The 20,241-nt window shown below is 34.2% G+C and overlaps 1 protein-coding gene across 3 annotated transcripts in view; it reads left to right on the forward strand.

The window, feature by feature from the left end:
• Nucleotides 1-366: 366 nt before the first annotated feature.
• LOC110369864 (connectin) overlaps nt 367-20,241 on the forward strand; it is a 95,150-nt gene continuing 75,275 nt past the window's right edge. For 2 of the 3 annotated variants that reach the window (XM_021325449.3, XM_049844114.2), the window contains exon 1: nt 367-554. The gene's annotated coding sequence lies outside the window, so the exon portion shown is untranslated. The other variant, XM_021325450.3, reaches the window with a different exon arrangement.

Here is a 20,241-nt window from a genome sequence, read left to right on the forward strand (position 1 = left end):
CGTGTATCGTATCCTGGATTACCGCGTTCTATGTCACGGCCTAATCCAGCCATTGAAAGAAAGCTTCTCAAGATCATTTTTGAAGCTTTACTTAACTTTCAAAGCAGGTAGAATTTTATCACAGCTAAAAAATAATTTTTAGATAGTCTTTTTTTAGAAAATTTTTGGGTCTAACAAAAAACAAATTCAATACAAACAAGATCAAAATTTTAATTCTACTCAGCTACTTTATAAGTATGAAAAAAAAAAATTGTCGTGCCCATTGGCGTAATTAAATAAACGCGTTTATCATAATTTATGAGCGTCGTAGCGTCGGCGCTACGGCGTAGCGCTACGGGCTACGCGAGTCATTTGGGAGCTGGTACGGGCATGATTCGGAGACTGCGCGTCTCCCAGTGCTACGCGAGCAACTATTGCGTTCGGTCGTGTGTCTGCTGTGTGTTGTGCGAACAAATCGGCGCGCGTTATCCGAACTACAGTTACCTACAAAGTTAAACACCGTTATCTCCTTAACCTAGTTCTACGTGCTGCAAATGTGATTTATTTAAAAAACGGTGAGTGAAGTGTGATTTTTTTTATGATGTATTCTAGTGTAAAATGTTTTCGAAGTGCCGATATCGTATTCATATGATAAAGTATTATCTGGTTTCGCTGTAAAAGGAATCGTGCATTTGCATGGAAGATTAATTTATTGGAGATGATTTTACGATTCACTTAATCGTATTCTTACTGTCGGTAAGCGGTGGATTTTTGGAAGTGACATATTTATGTGTCTTCGTATGGTGAATTGGAGTTTTTCAACCGGAGTATTAAAAATAAGGTATCTACAAACTCAAATTTAAGGATCTTCTTCAGTTGACGAAACAGGTTTTTCTGATTAGAGGCGTTCAAGTGTCCAAAATTTCAGTGACCCATGAAATCCGCTTATAGATAATTAGTTATGGGCTCCAAGTTATAAATATCTGACGTGATTACATGGATCTTTTTTCATGAAAAAATACTTTTAGGTAAATTAAGTTTTGTGCCCTGGGCTCAATTTTAGGTCCAACTTCAGATTGCTTACTTAAGAAAATTGATGTTTGAGAAATATGAGATTTTTTGAGAAGAAAAAATCTTCAATAAAGTTTGTAGTTTGTCACCGGGCTTGTTTGGATTTATGATCGTAATTTCAGAAGGTTCTTTGATGTAAAATATGGGCAGAACAAACACATTTGTTTTTAAGACTTTTTGAGTACTGCGGTGCTGATTTCCATACGAAATAAAGTAGGTGAAAGTGAATGGAGTTTTAAAAGATACCTATATAAAGATGAGATTAGTACCTTTGAAATTAGAATACGTAAAGCATAACCGTAATTTTAAGGCTATAATCAAGGGTAGGACTTTACTTTCATAGTAACGGAAGAACCACCAAATAATGTGTATTTCTTACACTTTGACTGTGTTCTATATAACACGTATCAGGATTTTCTTAGTACTTCATATATAAGTATTATCTAGAACCTTTGATTCTAGTCTTGATAATATTTATGTGCCACACTTTAAATTGGGAGGATATAAATGGTAGACTTTGTGAGTAATTTTGTGAATATGTATTTTCACCTTTATGAACAAACCCAGTACGTTTGAAATATACCTGCGTGAGTTATTAACGTATTGATTTGCATTAAGTTAACAGCTTAGGAGGATTGAATTGTAATATGGAAATGGGAGAAGCGTTGAAGCTTAGGCATAAGTAAATATGGACATTATTAAGTACTAATGAATAATTACATTACTAATAGAAATTGGTGATATTCAATGACTTGACTACTGAATTTTCAGTCTACGGAAATAAACTTCTGTTGCTGACAAAACTATTATTTATCAAAAAAAGTCACCCAGATACATGTGGCTGACATTTTTTTTGCAATACTTACTTTCCATTCTGGAACTATATCGACTGCACTCGAACAAGAATTTATTTATGGCTTTAAAAATAAAACAAAACGCAACCCCAAAAATTTTATAAAAAACAAAACAAAAAAAAATTGTACAACTTTTATATTTCGACTATCTGGCCATCGCGGCGACGCGCCACTGGTTTTGCACACAAAAAAATATTACGCTATAACCTACCCCTAAAAAACATTTAGAATGTTCGTAAAAGCCCTAATAAAATCTCTTCGCATACACACTCATATCAATCTACTTTTATCTTCACCAATCTTGTACAGATCAGGGAACTGATAAAAGATTTTTTCAAGAATATAAATCACTGAGATAACGGCTTTTGGTAGGCGGAGGTTAGAACATGACATATTATAAATTCGTGCCTTTTATTTTTACTGTACAACCTGTTACTTTTGCGGTTTTATTTGTATGTGAAAAACTTAGTGGTTGATAGAACAAACAATCTGGCCATTTGTAATGGTCGGATAGGAATGGTTAATAGTAGGATAGCGATGAGAAGTGAAGACGGATAAATGTAACATGCTTAGTTTTCTATCCCGAAAACACAAATGAAAGTAGGTTTAGTATTTTGGTGGATAGGACACGTATAATTTGGTGAAAGAATAGAGAGTGCACATGTGTCTGCGCAAATGCTCGAACACTATAATATGTCCTGCGCAGTTGTCCAATCTCCTTATATGAGAACAGCCGCCTTGGCCGATAATCGACTAGTCATCATTAATGTAATTTGAGGATCAGTTTTGGTGAAAGAAGAGTGAGTACACCTGTGTCTGCGCAAATGCTTGTGGTGCACTATATTATGTTCTGCGCAGTTGTCCAAATCCTTGTATGAGAACAGCCTCCCTGGCCGATAGTCAGCAAGGACGACATCATCATCATAATTTGATGCTCAGATTGCTCAAAACTCATTTTGATATCCATGTTAATAAAGCAAATACTATGGGAATGAATCTAGCTTATAATGCCTTACTATTTCACGACACTTAATTCAAATTCATCATTATGATTAGACGCTTTCAAACTACCTACTAAAACTCATTTCAAACAAAAAACGTGTCCTTATTCTATAACCTACTTTTAACAGTAATAGCTAAGAAAAAGAAAGTATTCTTTAACCAGTACCACTGTTACTATGTGTCTGAAGTTTTATACTTTACTTGTAGTCATTAAACTTTTATACCGCCTTACAGACGTTGTTAGTAGTGTGTCTGAAACAGCCTTTTTATGTTACCTGTATGTAATCATAGTTGTATTGATTTCGTGAAATATTCTAGTTAGGATTGAAATATGACTTGTTCGATTTGAAAAGCTGGTTTGGTTACGTCATTGGAATGTTCTAGAATTTAGACAGCGGTGTTACATTATGTATGCTTGTGTTTAAGTAAGGAATATTTTTCATTGATTTATTTACATACAAACCGGCCTCCGCTAGCGATTTCAACCGCCGTAGAACTGCTTCCCACAGTCGGATAAAAATAGGCTTTTTGATACAGCTACATTACTGCCAATTTTATCACAATACATTCAGCAGATTTTCGTAAAAGACATGCATTCATGCAAACTTTTGCAACTGTAATATTTGTAGATTAGTAGATTATAAACACACTTATGTATTTACTTAGTAATTTACACATACAAATGTAGTTATACTCAAAGTTTAAGGATTAACCACTTCCGTAAATACATTTACTTCCCAAAACCGTTAAGGTCAACTCCTTTCCCAAAGCAAACTGGTTCCATACAATGAAAACTCTTCGTGTATTTAATCAAATTTTGTGAACCATCGTAATAGAGTTAGTGGTCTCTTTGTAAATCAGGTTTGCGCTGAACATTTATACACTCACTGACTTTAACTTGCCAAATTAATTAGTTGGGGCTTGCTGGCAAGTTGCTAATTTATAAGAAGAAATTGTTTCCTTGTACAATTAGCTTTCGTAGACTGAAAATACGCCGTGATAAAGAATTCAGTACCAATAAGGCTTAGTTGTAACTTAGATAAATGGGTGTCTAATAATTTATTTAGTTTCTAGGCGGGTATAAATAGAGATGTTTTTGGAGGTCAAATAGAGGTAACTGATAAAGGTAAAATTATACCTATAGGTAAATTGTAGGAGATTAGTCTTGATGCGGCGTTTTGGAAGATAATTCTAGGAAAAGATTATAACTAGAAGTACAATTATGTAATTTGAATAATAATTCCAAAAAAGGCAGATTGTAGCTAACCAATTTGGCTTTGACGTATACCGAACTTTAGTAAGAGTGATCATTATGACAACATAATTGGATCAAGTTCGTACGTACATAACTAGAATACGCCCTATCCCTGATACATAAAACTTCTTCTACAATATCAAAAATATCTTCCCAGAGCATTATATTCTCAATTGACACTAAGTGATATCAGAACCCAGCATCGGCTTTCTTTGAAGACATACGTACCGTGCAGAGAATAGACAAAGAATCGTTTTCTCGAATGAAATTGATTTCTAGAATTTTCCAATATGCCTTGCAGCTAAACACTTTTTTCTTTGTCGTTTTCTAAGTTTGCAGAGTTATATTTCTCTTCTGTGCTACAGTTTCTATTGTTCATAGTTTTGATTCAGGATATTCTTTGTTATTGCAATGTTATTAAATTAATTTTATTTTTTAAGAATGAAGTTACACGTGAACTGTTTTTACAAAGCGTGTATAAATAAGAGATTCATTTTCCTGGTAAATTGTATTGTTGATGCATACAGAATGCCATGTATTATTCATTTCAATGTTATTTAAATTGCTCAATGTATTGTGTGACCCTTGCAATGTTTATTTTTTACTGTGTCCAACATACGAGTAGTGCTTTCATAAAAACAAAATATGAGACATTTTACTAACCCAGATTAAAACTTTACCATATCGAGAGCCGCTTCCTTATATCACAAAAAAATCACGAACCTCATTTTTCTCTTGACTTTTAGAAATTCACCTTGCAGCGGGGAAACTTCTTTGACGTTTTCCTCCTTTTAAAAACTAATATTTCATTACTAAGCAGGACTTTGCGAGCCGAGTTCGGGCACGTTCAGATTACTCTATAGATATCGTGAATAGTGACGTCACAAGGATTATAATGACCGATAGCTTTATCCCTTATCCCTATAATTTATTTCGGTCAGGATTACGCCTTACAGAATGTGGAAAGAATTCGACATTTTTCTATTTAGCTTTATGGATTTACTGATTACGTAGGTGTGTTATTTAGGCCCGTTTTTTACAGAAGGTCGTATAATTAGGCCGTATGGTTCCTAGTCACGAAACGAGCCTTTTCCGGGATGTGTAATTAAAAAAGAGTCTCACAATCTTAGTTACGATCGGCAGCCATTATGGGACCAAAATAAACAATTTACTAAATAAGGAACTCCCTAATGATAGACTTTCGATTTTGTAGCATACCATTAAAGAATAGTTCTTTTAAGATTTTTTTTTATTTTTAGTTTTATGTTCATTCCTTTAATTGATATTTTCTTAGTTGGCGAAGTTCAAAATTTTTTGTATTATTCTTCTCACAAATAATTCTGTCTGCCTGTCGCAGTTTCACGGCCATGCTACCGGTTTTTTTGGACTCGGGTAGATATGGGTGGAAGAGCTAGTCTCCAAAAAAACATCCTTTTGGGAAGTTGGTTAATAAACACAGAATTCCCTTAAGATTACTGGCGCATACAATAAGCTTATGATTTCTGCTCGAGAACCAGTTTCAACATTTGGATTATTACATTATTAAACTCAAGAGCTCCGCTTTGCTAGTGCAGCGAATTCCACTATTACTTGCCAACTTCAGAACTTCCTAATACGTCAAGACTTTTGCTAACTCTCTCTTTTAGAGGTTCAAATATTATTTAATTAAGGAGGGCAATGCACTCTGTCTTTAGTTCTTTTGACATAGCCGAGTACTTCGACATGCAAATTTTTTGTCAAAGGAAATTAAGAGAATACCTATTTTGAGGTCTATATTTTGTAAGAATTATCTTTGAGTAAGTATGCAGTAATAGCTGAGACTGACGTAACTATTTAATTTTACCCGACTGCGCTACGAAAATGAGGGTCATGTATTTATCAACTAAAATGGTGTTCCATCATTCACATTCATTTCATTATATTTTTCACCCGACTGTGATACGAAACTAATGTTTTTCCTGCTCCTCACCACGCTTCCAAAAACATCGAAAAAGAAAAAGTAATATCGATATTTTCTCGTCCATTTGGGAAGGAAAATACTTGTGAATGTCCTGTTGCGTGTCATTGAATGCAATTTGTAAGAGTGAATTGAGGAAAACGGACTTCCATGGTGATGTTAGACCATAGAAAAACCCCACAATATATCATGTATCTTTGATCTATTGCATTTATGAATATTCTGTAACTTGTTCTGCTGGCCTTATTTGTGTGTCGGAAATATAAATATGTAGTATTTTTATTAAAACTTGGTATATGGTCAAATGTGAATGTATGAGCTTTATAATCGTTGTTATTTATATGTTTATGATAAGATTTATAATCTATATATATAAAAGAAAGTCGTGTTAGTTACTCCACTTATAACTCAAGAACGGCTGAACCGATTTAGCTGATAATTGGCCGGGAGGTAGTTTAGAGCCAGGAGAAGGACATAGGATAGTTTTATTACAAAAAATAAAAATAAATAATAAAATTTATTCCGGACATACAGCGCCATCTATTGTTCAAACCAAAAATCTGCCTGATGCCACTATTCTACGCGAACGAAGACGCGGGCCAAAGCTAGTAAGCGCATAACTCAACAACGCCTGGACCAATTTGGCTAATTCTTTTTTTGTTGTGTTTGTTATTGTCAAAAGAAGGTTCTTATGAAAATAGGGTAAAGTAGGAAGTCAGTTGACGGATCGAAGCCGCGGGCAAAAGCTAGTATGACATATATATCATATTATAAATTTTCTCTCGTTCTCGTTGCGGTACCTGCAAACGATTAAACGTCGATGCTTGCTTAAGCTGTACTTCTAATCAAGCGTGTTCTAGCTTATCAACCATCTCATGAGATAGTGTTCGAATGAACCTCTGACAAATAAAACAAAGGTTTCTCAAAAACTTATAAGAACCTACCTACCTAGGTATTTACTATATTTAGAAATTGCAGACCAGTGATTGCTAAACTGGCTCTACAAATTAACTGTTACATTTTGACGTTTCAAACAAAGCTTCTACAAACTCCCAAAATTACCTGAACTAGTGGTACATAGTAAGTTAGGCAAACAAGTTTAACCTAACACAGAACTCTGTCGGTTTACAAACCGACTGACTTAATAATAACATCTTTGAAAAGTAAATCACTACATACATACCTAATTGGACAACAAAATCCTGTGCCACGTTTTTCGCAACTAACTCAAAAATTACTTAACAAGAAATGTACAAGTAGTAACACGGTTGCATGAAAAGCTATGCAAAGCTGGTACAGGTAACTATTGTAGTATAATTCTACTAAGACTTGAGAAACCTGTCATCTCACTATACTTCCATAGTATAACCGATCTTAATTATAAGAGAAAGTATGGAAATAACAAGCCCACTTGAGAAGATGACTAGTTTAAACCTGAGAGCGTATCATAATAAGGCCAAAAACGCAAGACACGATAAACGACAAATAAAAATTGCCAAAAAAACACCATTTTATTTCGGCGTTTGACTTGACAAATATCTGTATTGCAAATGGCCGTTGTCAAATAAAGTAGGGGTTCACAGGAAAATGAGCATACACTTAGAAGCGTCTTTTAGTATTCCACCATTTCTTTTTTCCTCAATATTTTAATATCACCTGCCTATATTTTCCCTTTTTCAGACACAAATAAATTGTAGGAACCAAACCGGTTCGCCGCTTTCTGAGACATAAAGTTTTTATGTATGCAAATAGAAACTTATGTAGTAAAAGATTCAGGTAATCGCTTCGGTGATATTATTCGTCTCTGGGAGAAGGAATAGGTTTCTTACGTCAATAAGCCTCTGAAATATGCCTACTGGCCTGAATAGAGTTCGTAGAACTTTGGAAAAGGTTATGAAACCTATTTTTATTCTAAAAGTGTTTTTTTTTTTACGAATGACTAACATCCCAATTAGTAAGTTTTATAAAATGATGTTTTTTAACTTTATTGAGACCAATTAACATCTAAAGATATCTCAAAATATGAAGCTAAATGTCTACGTTGATGTAGATCGTAGTCTGTTTAATTCGTTACAGAACTTTATTAAATGTGTGTATGTTACTAAAGTGGAAAGATTTTTATCACCAGTAAGACATGTGCATGTGACTGTGTATTTTGGCAGTTATATTACATTATTTCTAAAGGCAGCTCACTAAAACAGAAAACAACATTCCTCACCATTAATTTGCCTCATGTAACGACACGAATGCCTCCCATGCGAGTGTCGTCAGTTTTTATCACGAAATAAACAAGCAGTTTCCTTACATGGGTATCCCATTATTTATGACTCGTAAAACAATGGTGTCTTACCATCGCCAGAGGGCACGTTATAAAATAAATTCCTTTCCCTAATACTCTGGTGTTAGGTCGTAAAATTCAGAGATAGTGGAAGAAATAGATAAAATTATATTTTTTTGTGAACGTAAAATTGGTTATCCTGGTTGTAATTTGAACATCTTTGACAGTCGTTACGGGTAGTCAGTAGACAGAAACTTACGGGATATCAGATAACCCAGGTAACTGGGTTGAGGAGGTAAAATAGGCAGTTACTCCATGTAAAAAACATATTCAGCTGCATCCTTTTTTATAGTTTTTATATTGATGCCAACATAGTTCTGGAAATCCCTATAGTGATTTAAACAATAAAAAAATCTAGTGAAATTAAAAAAAAAGACATTGATTATATTTAGATACTTTGTCTATCAACATTTATTTATTTATTTATTTACTTATTATTATATTATATATTTACTTATTTATTGTACTAAATAAATAAATAAATAAATAAACTGTAAAATAATTAAGTGTACATAAAATTGCCACGTCCATTCCGACAAACTTGCCTCTATTTTTCTGCAGAAACTTCACTAGCTCGATTTATTCCAACTCAAACCGATTTCCAATCAATCAGTATGTATAAAATCAAGTTGTCTCAATTGAAAAGACTTGCATCTTTGGTAACGTAATCCTACATATATATGACTTGACCTGCAGTGACCTATGTACGAGTATATATGTGAAATATATATGCCCGTCAGTTTGGTATGCTGTCGATATATGCAGGTCACAGAAGATGGATTGTGATGATAATAAATTGGGTGGTGCAGTGGTGTGTTCAAATTGATCACTGATAAATGTACGTCTGTAGGTATGTAGATAATTGTTTGTAGGTATAAATCACTTGGCATTTAATTTGCTCAAAATATTTTAAGATAACGTAACTGAATATGCTCAAATAAATAAGTTGCATTAACTAATAAACAACGAACTAAAACATTTCATCGTAAAAGAGTAAAATAAAAAGGGTAGTATTTAAACGCAAATCAAAAAATATCCTTTTTCTATGCAATAAGATTCCGAATTCCCATCAAAATTACTGATTGCACAGCAAAATATTCAACTCAAAATATTACTAAACACACTACAATTTATTTTCGCAGCGTACAGCGATTTTTCCTAAAGCAAAAGCTTTTTCATCAATGCACAGCTAATAATCTTAATGCACATTATACATGTTAACTCTTTTTCTTTTAAATATAGCTTCTATTTTTATATTATTTACAGCAGTTTTTCAGAATAAAACAGCTTTTTATTAGTCACAGTCATCTTATTATTTATTAATTACGGCATAATGAGATCAGCAAAAAAATATAAAATTAAATACAAAATTGTAATTTATTGAATTATTTATAAGCGTTCACGCTTCCTTTTTTGCCCAATAGGCAACATTTTTAGCTTCTGCAGGTGGCGCCACGTACTTGAGTCGGATCGCAAGTCCGATGATATGCTTGCACATACATACTATAGTTCTTAAAAAAAATGGGGCTGGTGCATTTCATTAAAAGGCTACTACTATAATATCATATTTCAGAATGTTTATAGTCAGAATCATCTTTTGGCATAGTTTTGGAATTTTTATTTTCCTGTAAGAAGCATGCAAACAAGCCTGAAGCATACAAGCAGGCATGCAGCATGTAAGCAGGCATGCAACATGGAAGTAAGCATGCAACATGCAGCAAGCATGGCTTCTGTCACGGCTCCGGCGCTGCGGGGCTCCGGCGGTCCCATGCGAGCTTATCGTCGCAGATGATTTTCACGCTCACCACCGCAGCTTCGGCTTACTGGCCGGCAGAGCCGGCCAGCCTCAACCGCGTCGGCGAGCGTTAAAACTACCTGCTCCTCAGCTCGCAGGCCGCCTCGCCCCTCCGCGCCTACGCGGTTTTGAATTGCACTCTAGGGGTAGGCAAACAAGACTACGTGGAATCGGTTTTGCAGCGATTCGTTTTCGTTACTAGCTTCAATTTTTAATACAATGTTTTTTAATTGAACTCTATCTTACTCGCTCGCGCCACTCTGCACTCCAGTGATGAAAAAGCGCGCGAAGCCGCGAACCTTTTCAGTTAATTTGTTCTGGTTTTAGAAATAATGCAATGTGACAGGATTTTTTTGTTACAATAATCATTAAATTTGCCGAGCATGGCTTCTTGAAAATTAAGACAAATATGATGAACAGGTTTTATTGTACTTACTGGTTAATATGCGACTGGGATAGTTATTTTGCTATGAAATATGGAAAATTTGCTGTGCAGTCAGTATTAATGCTATGTATGTAGTATTTTTGTACAAGAATAAATTTAACTGTATTGCATTATAATAAAAAAAGCAATGTCATATTGATGTATCATTTCGAATTATCTGCAGTTTGAGTTTTGTTAAACATTTAGTTTATTTGTAGTGAAGTAAGTTATTTGATGTAAAAAAGAATATAAATGATGAGTATTTATTGATAGGCGATTATTTATTTGATATGCAATTTATAATATCCCAAATAAAAATACTAACAAGAACTTCCGTTTTTGACCTTTCGTAGGCGTTTTACTTATTCAACCTTTCTTTTATAAACAAAGGACTACATTATGACCAATATTATCCTTAAAGGGCAAAAGTAAACCTCATTGTCTCTAACATTATCAAATTGACCACCGTTCACACCTACACAGCACTAAACAAAGAAAGAACAATATACCCAAAGAAATAACAAATTAAGCAGATTTTCTGGTCGGTTTTCCGATCAACAATACTCGGTTCGTATGACTGTTTCGCAAGCAAACAATTGACAACTACCATTACAAATGATACCGCCAGGAACCATGAAAATATGTAAACAAAATAAATAAGAACCACATTACTCGCTAAAATTATAAATGGAGTCTTAGCCTGTTGTCGGCCGCGGCGGCTGTTCTCATATAAAAAGATCAGCACCCTATTATTTTACTCTCATAGTAGACATCAAACTCGACCGGAGAGAGGTCAGGTAATTTCGGGTCTACCCGAGAATCGAACCCGAGACCTCGTATATAGCAGTCGCACTATACCACAACTAAACCAACAAGGCAGTAACTATACAGTTTCATTAACGAATCATTTCCACGTAACAATTGTTTAGCTCACTACAATTTCATAACAGCCTGCAAGAGCGTTAAGTCCACAGATGGAGTTGTACTAGTTTTAGTTAGTACTTACTATAACACTTACATAGTTTCTATTCCAAGGTTTATAGAGCGAGTGAATTACAAAGCAGACGAGTGGAGCGTGATTTTAAGGAAATTACCTTTTGCTCTGACTATTTTGTGACCTGTATTCTCCGCATGAAGTTTATACGACTGCGGATATGTAGGTAGGAATGACAAAATGTTACCTGGTATCATCGTTACTACACATTGTGCTTAGTAAGTATGTACGTAGCAAGCATGTTTATTACTTAGTTTGGAAGTAACACCGATCAACGATTGTATTCAAAATTGATGAACAGAACTGTTACCCAGCTGCATCCGGTTAGACTGGAAGTCGAAATAATTGGGGAAAGGCTAGGCAGAAGATAAAAGAAAGGATAGGTTCAGTGTCTAATAATGAATTATCTAAGTATGTGAATTTTGTATAGTATGTAGACAATTGATTTGTTATCTGTTTTTTCTTACATCTGCACAATACAACAATATAACCGATTTACATAAAATTAATTAGAGTGCTTCCAGTGAGTACTTCAGTTGGTGAAACCGCATGCACTCGTCTGTCATAATTTTGATTTATAATAAGTGAATTTAATTTTCTCGTTGTCTTATCTGAGAGCTGGCACTACTTGTTGCCATATATTCACTAAATGCACTTTAAAGTGATACAAACGCACTAAGTTTTGGCACTGCGCAGAATGTCTGCCTACGTTCCGTGACGATGCATCAGACTTATAAGTAAGAGTGTGTTCCACAAATTATAGAAAACATATAAATATTTTAACTTTATATTATTACATTGCTTCCGTATGCTGTGTCACATGCATTCTCGAGAGAACTATAGCTCGCGCATAGATAAGGAGTAACCTTTATTTTATTTTAATATATAAGCCAAGCTTCATCAAAATCTATAGAGAAGTACTTGCGTGCACGAAGCACACTACATATATTCTTACGAAGTTTTGCGTTTACATATATAATATTAGTAATATTTTTTGTTACATCGATTATATCCACGCCACTACTTATCACGATTATTTATACAACAAACAAACCCATCACATGTAGTTGATGATAAAATCCTCGTCTAGACTTTCTTAAGTCTAGACAAATTTTGAGAAGGATATCATAATACTCTTTAGTTTCACACAAACCCCTAAAGGTCGAGAAAAAACTTATTACAAATAGATTTTATCTCGGTCAGTTTTTGCTACTTTGACATTGACTGATGTCTTTAAGGGCATTATTATAAGGATACATTTTCCTACACTATATTTTTTATAAGAGCTTCTAGGTACTATTATAGTGGTGGTCAAGATAATGTAGGAGCTCGTTGCTAAGCAACAGTTTCACAGTCGATCGATCGTAAGGTTAAGCAATGCTTAGCGCAGTCGGACCGTGGGTGACCATCTTGTCATGACGAGTTCCTCATTTGAACATCTTTGGGAGTCGTTGCTGGTTCTAAAAAGCCAGAAAGTCTGATGACCAGTCTTACCAAGTGGCGTCAGGTTGCCCGAGTAACTGGGTTGAGGAGGTTCGATAGGCAGTCGCTCTCCTTGAGACTGGAAACCGACACTAATATACTTGGGAAAATCCTAGGCAGAGGGTCAAAGATTTTCATTGGAAGGCGGAAAATATTTTTTTTATTATAAAGTAATTAATTGGTTGTGTTTCATGCTATTTCATTCACGTCTTCAGTAAGTATATTAATAACGCTACGAATGCATACAAATTTTCTTCTGAAAACAAAACGAAAAATAAACTTACATTAATTTTAGATTACAAGTTCCCTATTACAGAAGCTCGTTATTAAACAGTCATCATACGAATCGATAAATCAAGATCAAACCGCGGTATCTGCGGTCAATTTGTGAATGACTGACCGACCGCCACGACCACCCATTTTCAGAGTGCACACAGCTTTGATTAACAGAGATAGAATGCATGTACCTTCATTTGTTTTTGTCGGTTAATACGGTATTATGGATGATTAAATTAGAATCATTTTATGTCTATTATTTGTACCTGTAACTTTTTATTTTTTCAACGTCCGTTGTTCTGGATAAAGGACTACGTGATCTTTCCAGTTTTTATCAAAATCCTAAAGCCAATATAAATAAAACATATAATTAAACTCAATCTACGAAATAATCCAGTTTAAAAACAAACATTTCGAATTTACCACTCCCAAAACACAATTACTCGAATTTCGACCACAATCCATACCATTTCTGAATAATGTGCGTTTTAGCTAATATTATAATATTCAAACAGCTTTATTATTAAATATTATTCGCCGAATGAAACACCCGCTAGAATTAGGTCATGGTACTTGTTATTTATAGGCAATTTACCTGTCACAGTTGTTACGAAAATGCGTAATTACTAACATTTGGAGCTCAACACTGTAAATCTAATACTATGTATATTTTAATCTAGAGGTATGTATTCTAATTTAGGTAGGTACGTTCGAAAGAGTTATCGCGGCTCTGGTACATAACGGGTTTACGAAGGAACATGGTGGGTTTATTTAGTAAAGTCACTCGCTCGCGTTGCATACACAGCGGGAGGGGTCATTTGATGATTTTCCATAAAAAAGGTAGATACGTTTAATAAAAAGATTTGTAAATTTTTAAAAACTTATCACAATGTGAAACCTCCTTTACAAGAAAAGGAAAATGAAAACCTTATTTAAATAGCAGCCCTTTTTGTTTGTTTCATTTACTTCGGAAATCGGAAAGTAAGTCAATTTCCTATTTTAAAAATAGATGCTAATAATTAAATTACTTAACATTAGCAAACAACCTACGCTAAGTTATTCAATTTACGCTTGATTTTCTATACAATCTCTCTTTCCTGCTAAGCATCACAATATATCAACCAATTCACGTGTTATTTGTTCATCATCTGTCTAGTTTTTTCCCAAATACGTTGGGGTCGGCATCCATTTTCATCGAATGGAGCTGACTACTCATGCTTTACAAGGAGCTACTGTCTATCTGACTAGGCCCAGCTTCCTGAGCAATCTTAGTAAGACTGGTAGCCCCAGAAAAATATTCAGTCTATATTAAATCTTCCTTACACGATATCAAACAACAAATGTACCCATCCTCGTTACATGACACAAATATTTAATTAAAACGATTTCGAATGTCAATTCTCCCTCACTTTAAGTCAGAGAGAAGCTTTATTATTTAATTGAATTCGAAATTCGAGACATAAGCCTCTTTCGATCCTCTCGAGCTTGTTTTGATTCCGTGAAAATGAACGTAGTCTATGGTGTGTAGGTACTTTGGCAAGGTTTTAAATGCTCTCGGAAAGTGTTCGTGGAACATGCTGGAATAAGTATGGGAAATTCTTTAAAATCCTACTCTTATGTTGTATGTATGTTATCAACACCCTGCGAAATATTGAAAAATACTTTTTTCTGCGACCTGTGAAAAATATAACTAAAATGTAATTTAATAAAATTACACATGTTCTAAACTTTTCTAAGTGATTCCCATTGGAACACAAAGAAATGTTTTCTTTGTGCACATGATAGTTTTTTTTCTTTTTTTATTTGTAGATGATGATTTGAAGATGAATGTGATGAATTATTCTAGTGCAAAATTATGTCAGTTTTGAAATAATTATATCCAAGTAAAACTTTACGAAAGAGGTATAGGTACTACCTGAACATAAACTAAACATGCAACTAGCACAATATTGGCACATCACAAAAACAGAAATTACGAAGTAAAAAAACATGACAAATAAGATAATATAGGTAACGAACTCAATAGAATAAACCTACGATATTTTTGTAACTAAATTCTATCAGATAGGTACGTAAGATCCTACTAATATTATAAACGCGAAAGTTTGTATGTATGGATGTATGGATGTTTGTTACTCTTTCACGCAAAAACTACTGAATGGATTTTAATGAAACTCTACAATAATATAGCTTATACATCAGAATAACACATAGGCTACAATTTGTAAACATATTGTTCGAATTTGTAAAAAAATGCTACTATAGTGTTCAGGAATACTTAGAAGATAGAAGCTTAAAATAATAAATAACCACCTCTAGATATAATTTAATTTGTTGTTTTAAATGTATTATAAATAAAAACAAAACAGTATTATGTTGTTCCTAAAACATTGTGCAATAATAAACTAAAACTACTGTCATATACCTAAGTAGATGTAAGCTTAACTAATAATTATTTATAGATATTGTTAACTTCTTATAAATTAATGTAATATATATATATATATTTATAGTTTAAGTCATTATTATAATACTTTAGTTTTAAGTTAATTTGCTGCGCCCTAACAGGGTAATGTGTACCTAGCATAAGATGCATCTGTATACATTTTGCAATAAATAAATAAATAAATAAATAAATACTAAACCTGCGCAGACGAAGTCGCGGGCACCAGCTAGTATTATAATATTTCTTATTACATTCGACCATAGTTAGAAGGAATGCGCACAATATTATTGCGAAGGAATTAATTGTAACGACCGTCTTTTGTTATAACATTATATTGTATTGGTATCTATCCACGTTTGTCGGAAGCAATAAGGAAATGCGAGATGAATTTACGTAATATTTCCGCGAAATAGAATATTATAAGATCCTACTGTAGATAGTTTTTTGTGTATCTGTGTAGATTATTCTTCGAACTTTTATTAATAATACCATTTCCCACTGACTTTTCGTGTGGAAAACTGAGCGACTTCTCCCGGTCATACAGGCGTATATGCTTGACAGAAAACAATTGACAACTGCCGATACAAAAATGACGTTTAAAACCGCGCGCCAGCGCCCGTACGAAACGAGCGGTGTCGCATAAAAAATCGAGCAGAAATTCCTCGAAGGTGTAAAGTGACTGCAAAGTGGTATTGCTCAGAAAAACTAAAAAGCTGACAACAGTAATAAATCTAAAACCTAATCCACACAAACACAACTGGCAACCGTCTTTTTTTAAGTACGTTAAAAATGGCTTCAGCTGGCCTCACAAGCTTATACCAATACAATATTATATCATATCGTTTATTGCATTCCATAATGTACATTAGGTGGAAAATATAAAAATAGAGTCACACTTATGGACCCTGGCACAGCAAAGTAATTAGAAGAGAGGAAGGCTTAATTATTAGACAATAGGATTGTATATAATAATTGGGTTACAATGTAACAAGGGATACTCGATATGCCTTCAGCTAATTAATCGTACAAACCTTACTTACGCACACACGTCAAAATGATGACCTTTACATATTGAAGGGTATGTACCATGTATGTTCGATCTCGGATTACTATTTAGGATCTTGTCAAAACAAATACTGTTGACAGACAGATGATTGAGGAAAAATCTTTAGTAATAAAATAAAAATAGACGGTATCCTTACTAAAATCATAAATTCGTAGGTCATTTGCTTTGTTAACCTTTCACGCTAAAACTGCAGAAAAGACTGAAATTTATCTTGGCTTGGAGGTAGGTATCTCGTAGACAGCAGAGGTCGATAATGTTGTAAGTGTAGTAGATGCAGGACAAACCGCGGGACACAGTTAGTCGGCTAAAATAAATAATTGAGTAATAACATTATGATTATAATTTCATTACATTAAGTGCCATAATGACAGCTATATGCTTACTATAATAATTATTGACAATGATTTATTTGCACATGAATATTGAATAGCATGACAGACCTAGACACACACTTACCTGTGTTTGCAGAATCCATATTATGGAGTTCTATCATCTGTACATAATAAATAAAATAAAATCATAGTCATGTCAGTACACATTGCACAGGATTAAAGATCGGTTATGAAACAATGATCCAATTATCAGACGTGGCCTCCATATACCATCTGCAATAAGACTAGCCGAAGATATAACTGGATCGAAAAACATTGTTGTTTTCTCGATTAAAGTAGGCACTTCATCAATATAGGCACGGCCTTAAATAAAGAAGTGTATGATAAAGAAAGTAGACAATTGCTAATTGCAGCTCAATCATCAAACACTTCCAATCCTTATCACATTAAGTTACCCATTTCAAACAAAGCCAACGTACTACCAAAGATAATCTCAAAGATTAGCAAAGAAGCGATTCCGACTGAACTCCTACACTCAGCACCTCATAATCCCCTTAAGAATCAAACTGGAAATATCATCATTACGCCGTTCGAATCAAAACGCTTCAGTAATTCGCTTCGAAGATTGCACCCAAGGAGTAAGAAAAGATGAGCAGATATGCCATAACTAAGGTAGGTCAGGCACCTTTCTCTAGGTCAAATATGTACGGTGGGGGTATCAAAACAATCAGTTACACAATACTAACGAGGCGTTTAGATTCTTAGAGACATTTTTCAACGATTTTTTATATTACGAGAAATGATTGGGTTCAAAGAAGCGAAGAATTGGGCGAAGACAGTAATGTTCCTCGTCCCCCACACACCCGCATTTAGGCGCGAACTTTCTTAGCAGATTTTGCGTTATGGCACCTCTGCTAGTCATTTTGTTCTCCATGATTGCACCGTTCAGCGGCTGTTTCGCTTTTTATGAACTCTGCAGCAAACTTTAATTGCTTACTCAGTGCTCGTAGGAACACGTTAAAACTAGCGATTTGGCGCACCACGTGCAATTTTCAGCGCTACATTCGCTTGGAAGCACTAATGCGGATGCAGTTATAAAAAATTGTATTTTTAAAAGTGAACTGTGTATTTTTTTGAGACGTTGTAATGCAATACGGTACCTTAATTAACAGCTGAGAAATTACCACGCCATCGCCAAAAAAATTTCATACTTTGCTGAATTTATTTAAATAGTTATTTCTTTGCATAGGTGTGGTTACAATTAATATAAATATTAGCAAAGTTGTTTATCAGATGTAGCTTGTATCCTGATTATCTGTTGCACTAAAAAACGAATGTATTTTATAAACTACTTCATTCAGTTCAGGTTACAATTTTAGTTGCAAACAAAGGTACTCGGTTATGTTATCATAATATGTGGTTTCACTGCGCTTGAGTTTCAAAACCTGTCTTTACTGACGGGGGAAATGTTCCCCGAATTCTGGATATTCTCATATTCCATGCAAAATGCAAATGCATATTAGATACCCGGTTTATTGTTAGTGTTTTGTTAGCATGAAACTATCGATGGAAGGCCACGAGTACGTGAACTGTTCTGATGTAGCCGTCTACATTTCAGTGCGAAATCAGTAATGTTAGTTCTCAAGAATAGTGTAACCATAATTATAAGTTTTTGCAAGGAATTTTCACAATCATCTATTCACATTTTTTGTTAGTTAATGATTTCTTTTGGTTGACGTCAGATCTTTGTGATGTGTACTTAAATAAATAAAAATATTAGGAATACAACACGTTTTTTTTTTCAAATTTTTAATTATGTCCAAAACATGTCAAATATTAAAATAGAAACTAGAAAAATAACAAAGACAAAATTACAACGTCGCCTTTAAACTAAAACCTGGTAGGTAACCTGAAACAAAATCCTTAGCAACATGTTACATCGAAGTATTACTGTACATATACTGAGAACAGTTTCTATACAAGATTCTACTTTAGTCTATCTCTATGTGGTGACGAAAAACAGATTTAACCTCGTCAAGTTAAAGGACTCAGTACTGAATGTGACCTGAATACGTCCAATACAGTAACACACTTCTTCTTAATGCCACTTCAAAGAATACCAAACAGGTTTACGTGTAAAAGTACCCGCAAACTGAAGACTAAACAGTCAGCCGACAGTTGACGCATTTGTTGTCAGACATAAAAAAAAACAATAAACATTTTTAGTCTTTCTGACACCGGCAAATACCTGATCTTTGGAATGTGATTTCTGCCATTACATAAAGATAAAAAAGATAAAAGTCAGCACTTTTTTTGAAGGTCTTTACAAAAGACAGCCCCCAAAACGCGTGCCTTCACCACTTGCTATGTGTTTTTGCTGAGAAGAAGAAGTGGTGAAACAAACACCCCATCAATTCCAGCATTCATATTAATACTGACGTATGAATCCAAAACACACTATCGGCCGACTCAAATTTACAGTGTGCGGGTACTCTAAGAACTTAGGTTAAGAAAGTCTTTTATGTGGCGTGACAGAACTGTAGGGAACATTTTAAAAGGTGTTAATGAAGTGACATTTATGAGAATGCTATATTTTTTACGTTCGTAATTGTAATATTATTCGGGTTTTTCATTTCTTATTTTATTACTATTGTGGTTTTTAATGGCGTGTCTTTATGGCTGATTGTATTTTTTGTTAAATTGGTAATTAAATTCCTACTACATTAAAATTTTAAGATCTGTATAACAAGATACGCTTTTTGACCGGAGAGCGTGTATTATTTTTAGCTAAACTAACTTACAAACTAAGCCAACAGTCAATAGTTTGCTCAGAACCCTCAAACATGATCACAACCCAGTTGTTCTTGTTAAAGTACAAGTCAGATTCACATCATAGGTTCGCCCCAACTAGTTTGTCGCTCTCCAAGTTTTGTGAGTTATGAGTCAGCGAGATGTACTCCATTGAGTACA

The sequence above is a fragment of the Helicoverpa armigera genome, chromosome 16, assembly GCF_030705265.1.
Source record: "Helicoverpa armigera isolate CAAS_96S chromosome 16, ASM3070526v1, whole genome shotgun sequence".
Lineage (NCBI taxonomy): Eukaryota > Metazoa > Arthropoda > Insecta > Lepidoptera > Noctuidae > Helicoverpa > Helicoverpa armigera.